Source organism: Oncorhynchus clarkii, chromosome 19 (assembly GCF_045791955.1).
Source record: "Oncorhynchus clarkii lewisi isolate Uvic-CL-2024 chromosome 19, UVic_Ocla_1.0, whole genome shotgun sequence".
Taxonomy (NCBI): Eukaryota; Metazoa; Chordata; class Actinopteri; order Salmoniformes; family Salmonidae; genus Oncorhynchus; species Oncorhynchus clarkii.
In genome coordinates, this window is record NC_092165.1 from 18,255,185 (window position 1) to 18,271,181 (window position 15,997).

Sequence of the window (15,997 nt, forward strand, 5' to 3'; positions counted from 1 at the left end):
CCTTTAACATAAGTTATCCTAACCTTGGTCGTTAGTTCCCCTAACCGCCAACGTAAATTCTGCCCATAATTCTCCTTTGCTGTTAAGGTGCCACAAGGAACTTGGTCTCAGAGAAATATTGCATTGGACAGACAGACAGACAGACAGACAGACAGACAGACACAGACAGACAGAGAGAGAGAGAGAGAGAGGAGTGTGGGGGCAATGAGTTCTTTAATTGGCAAACTTATTAAATCTAATACACTGTCTGGAGAAGTCCATCATCTAATTCCCTTGGACAACCCCAGCACTCACACTATGACAGAGACAAGTACTTACACATTTACCTGTGAGGCCACTTGCATTCTCAAATGCAATTACCAAAACTCCCCAACCCCCAATGCTGACCATATGTGGATTCATCCTTCATTATCATAATGCATCCCCCATTTACCTTTCCCCGATACCTTTGTTATCAAGATTCATTTTTATCAGTTAAACTTAATTGCTTCACTGTAGCAGTCCTGTGAAACAGAAACGTCAATTTCAACACTGGTGGCATTTTAGAAACCACGGGCGTACTCTTACGAAAGTCCCCTTGTTTAGATTTAAAAGTCTTGACTCATAAAGAGCTGCAGTTCGGCATGGTTAAGCCTTCAAGGATTTTCCCTTGGAGTAGCGAAGTGTTCGTCTTTACAAGCAATTCAAACTGCCAGCAAAGCACTTCATTGACTTCAGTGGGGTGTGTTGTTCACTCTGCAGGTTGTAGTGCAGTTAGTAATTGGTGTAAAACCATTAGTGTTACTGCAGTAGCTTTATGAGGGACTCATGCATGTGGGTACACAGACCCACGTGCAACTGCGGCCCCTCATGATGAGTTCAGATTTTTTGTGAACCCTACCCCCATCAAAGTTGCCCATCCCTACTCCAGACTCTAAAATTGCTGTTTAACTTTGTGTCCCAAATGAAACCCTATTCCCTATATAGAGCACTACTATTGACTAGAGCCCTATGGGCCTTTGTCAAAAGTAGTGCACTATGTGGGGTACAGGCGCAGAAGGTGTAGAAGACCTCTAGCAGCGTGACCTCCAGGCAGAGTCACCTAGCTAGCTAACATAACCGGAACCGACAGGCTGTGAGAGGAGCAGCTTTGCAGTGAGTAGAACTACTCCATAAAACATGGCCACCATTTCAGCCTTTGATCTCAACTTGGAACAGATGAGACCCTGTCTCTGGATTATCCCTGAGAGTGGTGGGATTTGTTGTCGTTTCCATCCCACTGCCTGGCTGGTCAAGCCTACCGTTTGTCTCCCACAGCGCGCTAACAAGCCAGCTTAAATCCAAACAATTAACACAGCAACTTGTCCAGCCAACATTCTCACGCAATACAGATTACAATCAGCAATCTGATCCCTGGTGTGTGTGTGTGTGTGTGTGTGTGTGTGTGTGTGTGTGTGTGTGTGTGTGTGTGTGTGTGTTGTGGGATGTGGTTGATGATACCATCACATCACAGGGGTTAGACAAAGGATTAAGGTTGATGGCTTGGATGCGTTTCTGGAAAGAACAAAAGGAGGGATTTCCCTGCAATGTCATAAACAAAGCATCAATATCGCACACTAAAGACATTAATGCTTACAAGTCTGTCTTCAGGTTAGATAGATAATGTTATTATGTTGGCAAGGTCACATGCTTTGCATCTGATAGACCAGCGGTCACCAACCGGTCACCAACTGGTCGATCTCCAAGGCATTCCTGACCGATCACCAAACATTTCTGTAAAACATCAACGATAAAGCCTTGTGGGGTTTTTTTGCACTTGATTCAGCAGCCTTAGCGCCACGGGAAGGCAGTGTTCCCATGTTGAACCATTTCATGTGTCTGAAGGTAGAACTCCACCTACCTGGCAGGTCCAGAGAGCAAATCAAGTGCACCTATAGGCCTACCGCTGGCCAATCAGATAGCTCAGATCACCATGTCTGCAAGGTTTCCTTGAGCCATAGACTGTAAAAAGAAGCCTCGAAAGCACAGCAAAGTTGATACTGTGAGATTTCCAAACTTTTAAAACCATGACTAGAGAGAGACTCAACGAATACAGCGAAGAGCTGCTGTTTTTAGGAGTAAGTTTGTGTTTAAGTTGTTATTCAGCACTATCAACACTTTGTTCAACACTTTTATAAGCCATAAAATGCTTTAAAAAAAAATACCTGAACAGTAGATCTCAGCTTGCATTTGGACTCAGAAAGTGATCTTGACTCAGAAAAAGTTGGTGACCACTGTGATAGGCTCTTGCTGTTGCACATGTGTTTTCTTGTTAAAAAATGTAAAATGACAGAGATTAGAAAGGGTGATAAAAATAGTTTTGACAGTTTTGAAAGTCTATCAGTTCACTTGCCATTTGTTTCTAATATAATGCTGGGAAATGTGTCCGATCCAAGTCAGTGGGTGTGTCACAAATGTCCCCCTATTCCCTATGGTGCACTACTTTTAACCAGAGTCCTAAGGGCCCTGGTCAAAAATAGTGCACTATATAGGGAAAAGGGTGACATTTGGGACTGAGCCAGTGAATCACCACCTCTGATCTAAGTAGGTCTACTATGGAGTGACACCTCCTACAGCACAGTATGCCTAGGGTTTTACCATGGTATATTTAGTTAGTGCTAACAGTGACCCCTACTGGACAAACACTACCACGTCATGACTTATAATTGATAGAATACAAGTTTATTATACACAATGTTGAGCTAGCTTTATGAAGCCTTGTGTGAGACATCAACAAAGTATTGTCAAAGGCAATGAAATGAAACTTGTACATGAGAAAGCACGATAGGCATTACATCACCCAGACCAATCACTCATTTTAAGTTTCTCTTTTTTCCCAAGAGAGGCAATTAGCAGCCAGGTAATGCCGTTCGTTTCATCCTGGGAGGACTATCTCGTTAATCTCCGTACTTTCCCCCCTTTTCACTCTCTTTACCGACACTTCATCCGGCTACATCCTTCATTTGCATTCTAAGCAGCGCAGAATCTTTTGCTGGCAGTTGTTAAAGACCTCAGTATAGATCTCTGGGCTTACGTCTGACTTTGTAGTCTTCACTGGCGGGGGGGATTTCAGAAGGACACCGGCAGGTCAAGCCGAACCGTGTTTATTATGAAGGCGAGTCTGCGACTTGGTGTCATCAATCATTACAATTCATTGGACTCAAGAGGGAACATCAATGGGACTCATAACACTCATACAGTCAGTTGAATGAAAATAGACAGAATGTTAGATTCTTAGGTCAATGAAAATAGACAGAATGTTAGATCCTTATGTCAATGTGTCTCGATTTCTAAATATGTATTGTGAGGCTTCTTTCCAAAAAGAGATCACAATTTAAAACCTTTAAATATGATTTACATTGTGACAAAATCTATAAAAATGTCATAAAGGATTGGAAAAACAAGGCCAGTGTCACCGAGCTTTAATGGAGTGAAAATAAAGCTTGATGGAAAGCCATCGGGACACTGCATCAAGAGATCACATAGGTCATGACCAGTCTGTTCGACACCACAAAACACCAGGTGCAATCCCTATTAAACAAGTGGATAGGGTAGTTCCATGCTGGGCTGAGCCCTGATTACCTCCCCCTAAGCCTTAGCATTGCACGTCTCAGCCGACAATGTCATGTGTACATGCACAGATTGGGTAACCTAAAGAGGATTCGTACTGATTATGGTTTACGCTTTGATTCAGGCTAATCGTTTCCACCAGAAAAGCAGACAAGTTCATTGAGCTAAATCTGTAAACTACAGGAACCGTGATGTGGTTTTGATTTTATGTATTAGGATCTCCATACACTTTTAGAAAAAAGGGTCCCGAAAGGATCGGCCTGAACCTTCAACGTCATAAGAACCATTTTTAGAAGAAAGGGCTCTTTGATGATTATTTGGAAGGGAAGAAGGATTCTTTAAAAGGTAAAAAGGGTTCTACATAGAACCATATATAATATTTCCCAGCATGCTCTATTGCAGGGAGATTGTTTGTTGTACTGTAATATCTGTGTTTTTGCATGTACATTGATTGGTTGATACTTTTTATGCTACACAAAGATACTTAACATATAATTTTCTAAACTAATCCAACTACACCCCCCCCCCCCCCCCCCCCCCCCCCCCCCCGTTCAGCTGAAATGGTGGCGCAGGGAATGCAAAAAAAATTTAACCTCCACACATTAACAAGTCCAATACCTCAAATGAAAGATAAACACCTTGTTCATCTACCCAGCATGTCAGATTTTTACAATGTTTTACGGCGAAAACACAGCACATATTTATGTTAGACCACCACCAAAACAAAGACAAAAGGCAGCCATTTTGTCCCACAAAATATAATATGATAAAAGCAGGATAAAAAAAAAATCATTGACTAACCTCTTGAAAATCTTCATCAGATGACAGTCATATGACATGTTACACAGTACATTTATGTTTTGTTCGATAATATGCATTTTATATCCATAAATCTCGGTTTACATTGACGCCATGTTCAGAAAATTCTCAAAAATGTCCGGAGGAATTATAGAAAGCTACGCCAGATAACAGAAATACTCATCATAAACTTTGACTAAAGATACATGTTCTACATATAATTAAAAAGATACACTGGTTCTTAATGCAATCGCTGTGTCACATTTTTTTTTTTACGTTACCGAAAAAGCTTACCATGCAATAATCTGAGACGGCGGTCAGACTTAACAATATTTCTCCGCTATGTTGGAGTCAACGGAAATACAAAATTACAACATAAATATTCCCTTACCTTTGATGGTCTTCGATCAGAATGTACTGCAAGGAGTCCTACTTCAACAATAAATTGTTTTGTTTCATAATGTTGAATTCTAGTGTCCATGTAGCAGCACCTGCTACAACTTTCAGCTCAAATGTCCAAAAAATGACTTCTGGTCCAGGATAATTTTGCATCAAAACTTCCAAATTACATATTACAGGTCGACGAAACTGGTCAAACTAAGTGCAGAATCAATCTTCAGGATGTTATAAACGTACAAAACGAATGGCATTCCAACCGAACAATCCTAGTTCATCTGGGGCTGACTGGAACAGACAAAGCAGTCTAACGCATATGCGCCCTCAAGCACTTGAATCTTTTGTGACACCGTAGCAAATTCCTCCCCATTAGGTCAAAGTTCACAACAAATGCTCGATTACACTTTCTACTGAATGAGGACATCTAGTGGAAGACATAGAAAGTGTTTCCAGATCCATAACTTGTTGGGAAGGGAGGGGGCGATGACGTCAAAGTTGCCCCAACTTTCAGGATTCCAAAACTAGTTTGGAAGATTGCCTGCCCTGTGAGTTCTGTTATACTCACAGACATAATTCAAACGGTTTTAGAAGCTTCAGAGTGTTTTCTATCCAATAATAATAATAATATGCATATATTAGCAATTTAGGACAGATTTTGATGCAGTTCACTATGGGCACGCAATTCATCCAAAGGGGAAATACTGCCCCCTATCCTGAACAAGTTGAAACCCCATATGGTTCTACTTAGCACCTTTTTTTCTAAGAGTGTATGGATGCTGTTGGTACTGCTTGCTAACATAGCGAAAGACCGCGGATTATCCAAATAAACTGACCCAACAACTGTTGATGATATAGTCAAGCTGGGAATTGGGCAACGCACTATCACCCAATTTAATTATCTTGAGCTAAGGAGGAAATATACAGTGACTTGTGAAAGTATTCACCCCCTTGGCATTTTTCCTATTTTGTTGCCTTACAACCTGGATTTTTTTTTTTGGGGGGGGGGGGGGGGGTTGTATCATCTGATTTACACAACATGCCTACCACTTTGAAGACGCAAAATATTTTTTATCGTGAAACAAACCAGAAATAAGATGAACAAGTCAGAAAACTTGAGCGTGCATAACTATTCACCCCCCCCCCCCCCCCTCCAAAGTCAATACTACTTTGTAGAGCCATCTTTTGCGGCAATTACAGCTACAAGTCTCTAGAGGTATGTCTCTATAAGCTTGGCACATCTAGCCACTGCGATTTTTGCCCATTCTTCAAGGCAAATCTGCTCCAGCTCCTTCAAGTTGGATGGGTTCCGCTGGTGTACAGCAATCTTTAAGTCATACCACAGATTCTCAGTTGGATTGAGGTCTGGGCTTTGACTAGGCCATTCCAATATATTTAAATGTTTCCCTTTAAACCACTCGGGTGTTGCTTTAGCAGTATGCTTAGGGTCATTGTCCTGCTGGAAGGTGAACCTCCGTCCCAGTCTCAAATCTCTGGAAGACTGAGTAGGAAAAATGCCAAGGGGGATGAATACTTTTGCAAGGCACTGTACTGTAGCCACTGAAAAAGGCTTTGTGTTGTAAGAGCACTGGCTGTGTATCCCATACGTTAAAGAAGCTTATTGCTGAAGTTGCATCTCATCCCACAGCTGAGGAAGCAGTAAACCAGCAGCAAACACCTCTCTCTTTAAACTCTAATTCTATTTCTAAATTAACTTCCCTGGCCTGTTTGTTTCTACCTGGCTTTCTGTTCTCTCTTCAGTTCTCTGTGACTTACTTCCTCGTACCATTTGGATCATGTGACTAGGTTACAGCTGACTGCTGTTTGTCATGTTCAATTGGAGTGACATCAAAGCATAACAATGGTTGATACTGTACAGTAGATGTACTGTTCCCTGTCTTGATTCTGGATGTGATATATTTTCTGCTGCGTTGTGGAGTTCAAAGGCAAGTCAGGCCATGCAAACAACATAATTTGATGGTAATACACTTCTGTGTGAATGTACTGTAAATAGAAGCAGAACAGTAGTTTATGGTGGGGTACATTGATCTGTTTAGACCCATATTTATGTTTTAAAACCTAACATACCAACTCTCTAAGCTGATAAAGTCAACTCAAATGTGAATAATCCCAGTTAAAAACGTCAAAATTCATTGGGTAAACTCAGCTTCAGCAGCCTTGAACATCAGATTGAAAATGGATTTAGAAAAGGATACAGTGAATTGGAAATAATGGGCAAAGCAGAGAAACTGGATCTGAAGATGGCCGATGGCGCTAACATTCCCTTTCTGGGTTGGTTTCAGTTTGACTGAAGCTAGCGGTAAGTTCACTTTTGTTACTCACTCTTTGAGCTTACAAGGTCAACTGAAATCTGAAAGATACTGTTTTACTGACTTTGCATTCATGTAATCCTGAGGTAACAGTTACATTTAACCGCTTACGCTAATGATAATGTGGAAATGCCTACGTGTTCTTCACACTTAACCAAATTCAAATCTGACAAGTTATTCTATTGGCTCTGTCCAGTATGGACTTTCATCAAAGGAGAGTACTAATGGGGTAGACCCAACAGAGGCAGCCGTAGCAGATTTGAATTGTGCAGTAGTTCACGTCTTACTCCACTGTGTATGATGATGATGTATTCCTGACACTACGCTGAATCTACCATTAAAATGAGTGGCAAGTTACAGCCAGATCACAGTCCAATTTTTTATTTTTTATTTTTATTGAACCTTTATTCAACGAGGCTTATTAATGATTTAATTGCACACCCAATGAGATGTATTTCCTTTGTCATCAACGGCTTATACAGTAGCCTTCTAATAAGGAGTCAAACACTCTAAATTAGAGGAGATGAGACCAAACAAAAGGCAATAGGGAGAGCATCCTTCCCTCAGGAACATTCTTTAGAGCCTGATGTCACATTGTGTGCCATAGGTGTTCCTGAAACAAGGAACTGATCCTTTTAACCCTTATTTTTACAAGATAAGTTGACTGAGAACACATTCTCATTCACAGCAACAACCTGGGGATTAGTTACAGGATAAATTAGCACATTGGAAACTGGGGATGATTAGGTGGCCGTGATAACGTGAGGGCCAGATTGGGAATTTAGCCAGAACACCAGGGTTAACACCCTTACAATTACAATACGTGCCATGGGATCTTTAGTGACCACAATCAGGACACCCGTTTAACAGCCCCCTACACAGAGGAATGTCCTCAATCACTGCAATTGGGACGAAGTTCCTCCTAATGGCCCTCCAACATTACTTCTAGCAGGATATTGTCTCCCATCCAGGGACTAACCATGGCCATCCCTGCTTAATTTCAGAGGCAAGCCAGCAGTGAGATGCATGGTGGTATACTGATAATGAGTAGAACTGATAATGAGTTCCGGCCAATAAAACATTCCACCTCATGGAGATCCTGTGTCCCAAATGTCACCCTATTCCCTATATAGTGCACTGCTTTTGACTAGAGCCCAATCGGCCATGGTGAAAAGTAATGCACTATATAGGGGATAGCGTTCCATTTGGAACACAAATAAAGAAATAGGCAGTGATTACCTCGCTGATATGACATATTCATGCAAATATTAAGAGCACAAACATTAGAATTCATAAGATGTCCAGCTCTCCACAAAGTAAATTATTGTTTGATTCATATCTCAATTAATTAATTTAAGATCAATTCTCAGGGAAGTATCTATTTCTCCCCTCTATGAATTTATGAATATATAATGAATAATAGACCAGAGATATGGGGGAAAAAGTCAAGATTGCGCCGTCTGTGTTAAATGATTTGTAATGGATCTGTCTACGTGTCTCTGTCAGTCAATGGACAATCCAACGTCTCTCTTATAAGCATTTCTTGCTTGTATTGAATAATTAATGTCTTCTGTCCAAATTAAATATTGGACCACATCAAAGTGACAATATGGTGATTCTGGATGGCAGTTGTCATCTCACGTGGCCTTATCACAGCTATACAAATCAATTTATTCTAGATTAGATAGATAAATCCAATGGAAATCAATTGGAATGTCTAAATATCAGTGACTTCAAGAGAAATGTCTCAACGATTACATCCTTGCTTCTTTTAATGTATTGCTTCATCTTTTATCTTCATCTTCAATGTGTCATCTTTGAAGTCTTTGGAGGATGAAAATAGGCAGGTTTGATAAGCAGGTTGGCATTTATTGGGATGACTCATGCACTGCAGGCATCTCTGTAGGGTAGTCACTAGCTGGCACAGCCACATAGTCATAACATTTAAACCTAACCCTAACCTTAACCACACAGCTAACCTTATCCCTAACTCTAAGATCCCCATCCCCCCAAAAAATGATTTTATGAATTTTTACTTTACAGATGGCCCATCTAGCAGAAATCACTCCGCTCTGCCTCCATGACAAGATTAATCACAATACTAATAATAGATTCATTTTATATAGCGCTTCTAATTACAAGTAAAATCTCAAATTAGCTTTAAATGTAAAAAAAATATATATAATCATTTAAATTGGGCACTTTGTCATCTTCGATGTTCACTGCTCCTCCTTCGTAGGTAGGCTGAATCATCACCTCTGCGTCCCTTCACACCACAGTCCACTTCCCTGTAGTAATGGAGGGAAGTGGACTGCTAATGCTTAAAAGGATACCTCGGGATTTTGACAATCAAGCCCTTTATCTACTTCCCCAGGAGTCAGATGACCCATAAACTTCCAGCAATTGCACTAAAACTAGTTAACAGCTTTCTTCAAACTGTACATAGAGACATAAAAAATGGTATCTACGAGTTCATCTGACTCTGGGGAAGTAGAGAACAGGCCTCATTGAAGTATCCCTTTAAGTCCTTTCTAAAATACAACAAACAATAGTTATCCATTCATATCATTAGTATTTTGAGGTATTTGAAAGCCCTAGTCTTCAAAATCAAAGGGAATATTTAATTGATTGACAGTGATTAAATCTTACAGACACTGGCTTTAGCGCCTATCTTAAATACACAACAAGATATGTTATTTATCCATGCTGTTTTTCGTAGTAGTGATTGGTGCAGAAATCCCCAGTGTGTTAGGCGAACAGCGTGGCCCCTGATACTGGCCCCCTGTGTCTCCTCCTGACCCCTCGGTCTGTCAGACGCCTCAACAGCTGACTGCTCTGTTCTGCTCATAACCCCACATTACTGCCTTTGACCCCTCACTGGGCCTGGGAAGGCTTTAAGAGCTTGATGTATGGCTGTTCTAAGCAATCTAAGCAATATGTCCACCTTTAAAAAAACAGACAAATACACATCTTGCACCGCAAATGCACGCGCACACGCACGTGCACACACTAATGGGTCTGTAGCACAGGAGGCTGCTGAGGGGAGGATGGCTTGTAATAATGACCGGAACGGAGCAAATGGAAACCATGTGTTTGATGTATTTGTTACCATTCCCCTCAAGTCATTGGAACGAGCCCATTCTCCAAAATTAAGGTACCACCAACCTCCTGCGGTCTGTAGGTTTCCGAGTACAAACACCCTGTCAATAGTGTTATTACACCCACAAGTGTACACTTTCACCATGGCCCTGATTCTGACAAGAAAGTGACTACACGGTATGCCTATTCTGACCTTTAACTTAAAGGAGAACTCCACCCAAAAACTATATTTTGGTGTTTGTTTCATTAGTCCATTGTTGACATAGTCCCAAAAGTTTTGCCTGTCTGCAATCAAGTTTTCAAGATATGTAACTTTATAGATACAGAAATCATCCCCGTATGATGCATTTTGCATCAAATTGACAGATTCTTTATGGGGATTTTGTATTATGCTAATTAGATTTCACTGACTTCACACTATATAATCATTTGGGGGTGCTTTTATTTGGCCTGTTACATACAAGTGTGTAATGGAAATTTATTTTTTGCATATCACAACTCTCCCTGAGACACCAACAGGGAGTGGGGTCGCGGTCAGGTTCACCTTTGTAAAGCGCCCCTGAGGCAATTAGAGTTAACTGCCTTGCTCAAGGGCACATATGTTTAACCTTGTCAGCTCTGGTATTCAAACTAGTGACCTTTCAGTTACTGGCCCAACATTCTAACCTCAAGGCTAATTCCAAAAAAATCATTGGACGCTGTAAAGTCCATGGAGAATAAGAGTACCTCACCAAAATCCAGACAGCTGATGTTCTAGAAGAGCTGCAAAATCTGGATCCCAACAAATCACTAGTCTGTTCAACCTTTCTTTCGTATCGTCTGAGATTCCTAAAGATTGGAAAGCGGCCGCGGTCATCCCCCTCTTCAAAGCGGGAGACACTCTAGACCCGAACTGTTACAGACCTATATCCATCCTGCCCTGCCTTTCTAAAGTCTTTGAAAGCCAAATGAACAAACAGATCACTGACCATTTCGAATCCCACCGTACCACCGTATGCAATCTGGTTTCCGAGCTGGTCACGGTTGCACCTCAGCCACGCTCAAGGTCCTAAACGATATCATAACCGCCATCGATAAAAGACAGTACTGTGCGGCCGTCTTCATCGACCTGGCCAAGGCTTTTGACTCTGTCAATCACCGCATTCTTATCGGCAGACTCAACAGCCTTGATTTCTCTAATGATTGCCTCGCCTGGTTCAATAACTACTTCTCAGATAGAGTGCAGTGTGTCAAATCGGAGGGCCTGTTCTCCGGACCTCTGGCAGTCTCTATGGGGGTGCCATAGGGTTAAATTCTCGGGCCAACTCTTTTCTCTTTGTATGTCAATGATGTAGCTCTTGCTGCAGGTGATTATTTGATCCACCTCTACGCAGACGACACCATTCTGTATACATCTGGCCCTTCTTTGGACACTGTGTTAACAAACCTCCAAACAAGCTTCAATGCCATACAACACTCCTTCTGTGGCCTCCAACTGATCTTAAATGCTAGTGAAATTAAATGCATGCTCTTCAACCGATCGCTGCCCGCTGCTGTCTCCAAGAGATGAACGTACTTTGGTGCGAAAAGTTAAAATCATTCCCAAAACAACAGCAAAGGACCTTGTGAAGATGCTGGAGGAAACAGGTACAAAAGTATCTATATCCACAGCAAGTCCTATATCGACATAACCTGAATTTCGAAATTGGAATTACTTCGCCACTATTGGCCTATTCATTTCCTTACCTCCCTACTGCATTTGAACACACTGTATACAGATTTTTATATTCTGTTATTGACTGTACGTGTGTTTATCCCATGTGTAGCTCTGTGTTGTTTTTGTCGCACTGCTTTGCTTTATCTTGGCCAGGTCACAGTAGTAAATGAGAACTTGTTCTCAACTGGCCTACCTGGTTAAATAAAGGTGAATTCAATTTTTAAAATGAAAAAAAGAGTCATATTGTTTTCTATGCTTCTTTGTGTTGCTCATGTACCGTATGTGGTATGGAGGTCATACAGTAGATCTGTGGAATGAATATCTCTGTTCTTGAACTGTAGCTTAACCTGGTTCTATATTACAGAGAAAGATTGTGGAAAGTACGCAAAATACAAACTGTTGGCTTTATAAGGATCATATGAAAGCAAATTAACCTATTTAATCCCATCAGTCACAATACAGTCATGGCCAAAAGTTTTGAGAATGACACAAATATAGATTTTCACAAAGTCTGCTGCCTCAGTTTGTATGATGGCAATTTGCAAATACTCCAGAATGTTATGAAGAGTGATCAAATGAATTGCAATTAATTGCAAAGTCCCTCTTTGCCATGCAAATGAACTGAATCCCCCAAAAACCTTTCCACTGCATTTCAGCCCTGCCACAAAAGGACCAGCGATTCTCTCGTTAACACAGTTGTGAGTGTTGGCGAGGACATGGCAGGAGATTACTCTGTCATGCTGATTGAGTTCGAATAACAGACTGGAAGCTTCAAAAGGAGGGTGGTGCTTGGAATCATTGTTCTTCCTCTGTCAACTATGGTTACCTGCAAGGAAACACGTGCCGTCATCATTGCTTTGCACAAAAAAGGCTTCACAGGCAAGGATATTGCTGCCAGTAAGATTGTACCTAAATCAACCATTTATCAGATCATCAAGAACTTCAAGGAGAGCGGTTCAATTGTTGTGAAGAAGGTTTCCTAAAGTTGATTCAGCTGCGGGATCGGGGCACCACCAGTACAGAGCTTGCTCAGGAATGGCAGCAGGCAGGTGTGAGTGCACCTGCTCACACAGTGAGGCGAAGACTTTGGGAGGATGGCCTGGTTTCAAGAAGGGCAGCAAAGAAGCCACTTCTCTCCAGGAAAAACATCAGGGACAGACTGATATTTTGCAAAAGGTACAGGGATTGGACTGCTGAGGTAAAGTCATTTTCTCTGATGAATCCCCTTTCCGATTGTTTGGGGTATCTGGTAAAAAGCTTGTCTGGAGAAGACAAGGTGAGCGCTACCATCAGTCCTGTGTCATGCAAACAGTGAAGCATCCTGAGACCATTCATGTGTGGGGTTGCTTCTCAGCCAAGGGAGTGGGCTCACTCACAATTTTGCCCAAGAACACAGACACCGAGAGCAACTTTGGAACAATGCCTTTTCCAGCATGATGGAGCACCTTGCCATAAGGCAAAGGTGATAACTAAGTGGCTCGGGGAACAAAACATCGATATTTTGTGTCCATGGCCAGGAAACTCCCCAGACCTTAATCCCATTGAGAACTTGTGGTCAATCCTCAAGAGGCGGGTGGACAAACGAAAACCCACAGATTCTGACAAACTCCAAGCATTGATTATGCAAGAATAGGCTGCCATCAGTCAGGATGTGGCCCAGAAGTTAATTGACAGCATGCCAGGGCGGATTGCAGAGGTCTTGAAAAAGAAGGGTCAACACTGCAAATATTGACTCTTTGCATTCATGTAATTGTCAATAAAGGCCTTTGACACTTATGAATTGCCTGTAATTATACTTCAGTATTCCATAGTAACATCTGACAAAAATATCTAAAGACACTGAAGCATCAAACTTTGTGGAAATTAATATTTGTGTCATTGTCACAAGACCAGAGCTGTTTACTTCCTGGTTGCACCATGAGAAGAGGATGGCTGCATCAAAGCTCCCAAACAAAAGGTTAGTAAAGTATGTTAAAATTAAGATAGGACAAAGATTTTTGATACAAATCATCATGAAGGTGTCTAGTATTGATATATGCATTTGCAACTACTCAACTTTGTTCAGTGTCGTCATAGAATGAGTAAACATGTTGACGGCAACAATATTGACCCGCGGGATAACACTGTGCATCTAGGTATACACATATTTATACACACAGTTCTTGTTCCACCTACGTTTATACTATGTTCTTTCTTTTAGATTCACTTTGAGTCAAGTTCTGGATATGTTGGATCTAGGTGACTGCTCAGACAAGGCGTGCAACATTGCAGTTATCCCTCAGAGATTGGGATAGCGATGGGTCAGATATGGACTATGAGGGGGAGACAGGCCATTTGCCAGCCAGGCTGTTGAATGTATATGCCAAACTGATCATGACAGGAACAACGTTAACAGTGATGATGACCTACCCTTCACCACCCCTCACTCTCCTCCCTGAGACTGGGTTGGATCATGGACCCAGTGTCGTTCTTGGTGTTGCAGAGCAATCTCAGGTGCCTCAAGTTCCGTCATGACAACCACTTCGCTTGCACTCCTCGATGAAATGACAAAAAGAGAATATGGGAATTCTGGAACGATGAGGGAAAAATCGTCTGTTTGATGTCCCATTCAAGCCACAGTAAGACTTAATGAAGTTATCCAGGGGAACCTCTGAGGTTCTGACACAAGGAGACAAGTTACTGGTCTGTTAGAAAGACAATACCATTGTCACAGTGGCAACAAACATGGAGGAGAAAAACAGTGAGACCTCTGTCAAGAGATGAACAAGGAGCAATGTGCCTTTTGACATAGTCCCACAACCAAAATGCATCAACTGATAAAATGAGCCCATTGGTGGTGTTGAACTTCACAACCTACAGGTTTCAAGGTTTCAAGATCTCCATCAGGTCTGGTGGCCCATCTTTGCATGGTCTCCCAACAGTGCACTCGTTAACAGCCATTTCTTATACAGAGATGTTATGGGAGGGACCATCAACCTGCTCCTCTTCTCATGGATAGAGGCGCACAGTCTTATGCAAAAGTTTGACACGAAACTACTGAGCCACGGAAGGAGATCTCTACTGGCTGCTACTGTTGAAGACCAGTCAAGATATGACAAAGCTTCTCACTGGCCAATCAACACGATGCACCGGTTCCATAGATGTCGTCATTGTGACAAACCTAACCTATGCATGTGAGAAATGCAAAGCGCCACTGCACATTGATTTCTTCAAGATATAGCGTGGACAGTAGAAAAGGAGATAAGAGCGAATGAAAAAGGGCTGAAAAAAGCCAATAAAAGAAACCAATAAAGCGTGAGGAGAAATAGTACAACGGACTCTGGGAAGAAAAGAAAAGTAGACGAAAAAGGGAAAAAGACTATCAAAATGACTGAAATGTTTCTGGAAAAGAGGATCAATTGATTCAAGACATACTGTATGACAGTAGGTCTGACTGATCGTAGTTCAAAATAGTGATGCACAAACTAATCGTGCACTTGGTTCTGAAAGACGACCTCTATATGTATGTGTGTATAATATATTTTTTATTTTATTTATTTTGTTCAGTGTAGGCCTCTACTTGAATGCATGTTCTACAGGCTACCTCTATCCTAAATTCACCTTTATGTTCAATGTGAATGAATGACACGATTGCTATGCAGTTGTTAGTGTTGCACTAAAATGTCACAATGACAATGTTACAATGAATATTGCACTAAAGTACAAGTTCAAATGTTACAATATTAATGTTTCAATACATGTTGCACTAAATTAACAATGTTACAATATGTTGATGGTTGTTTTTTTGTCTTTGCTCTCAGTATTCATATCGGTGTTGTATAGGGTTTTTTGATATGTAAAATAGTCACACTAGAATGTGATGGGTCATTCTAGTGGCAATGCTGGGGACTGCCAGTGACAGTTTTAAATGTGTTACAGTTTTTCTCAATTGCTAAAACACAATTTCTGAAACCTTGCTCCATTTCCTGGAAACATTCAACACAAAACCTCATCTTCAAGCACTATTTACATAACCTCTGACTCCTCTTGCAAAATGAAACATTCGCCTCAAAACAGTTCTACCTGTGTTCAAAATCAAACACTGCTCTCAAAT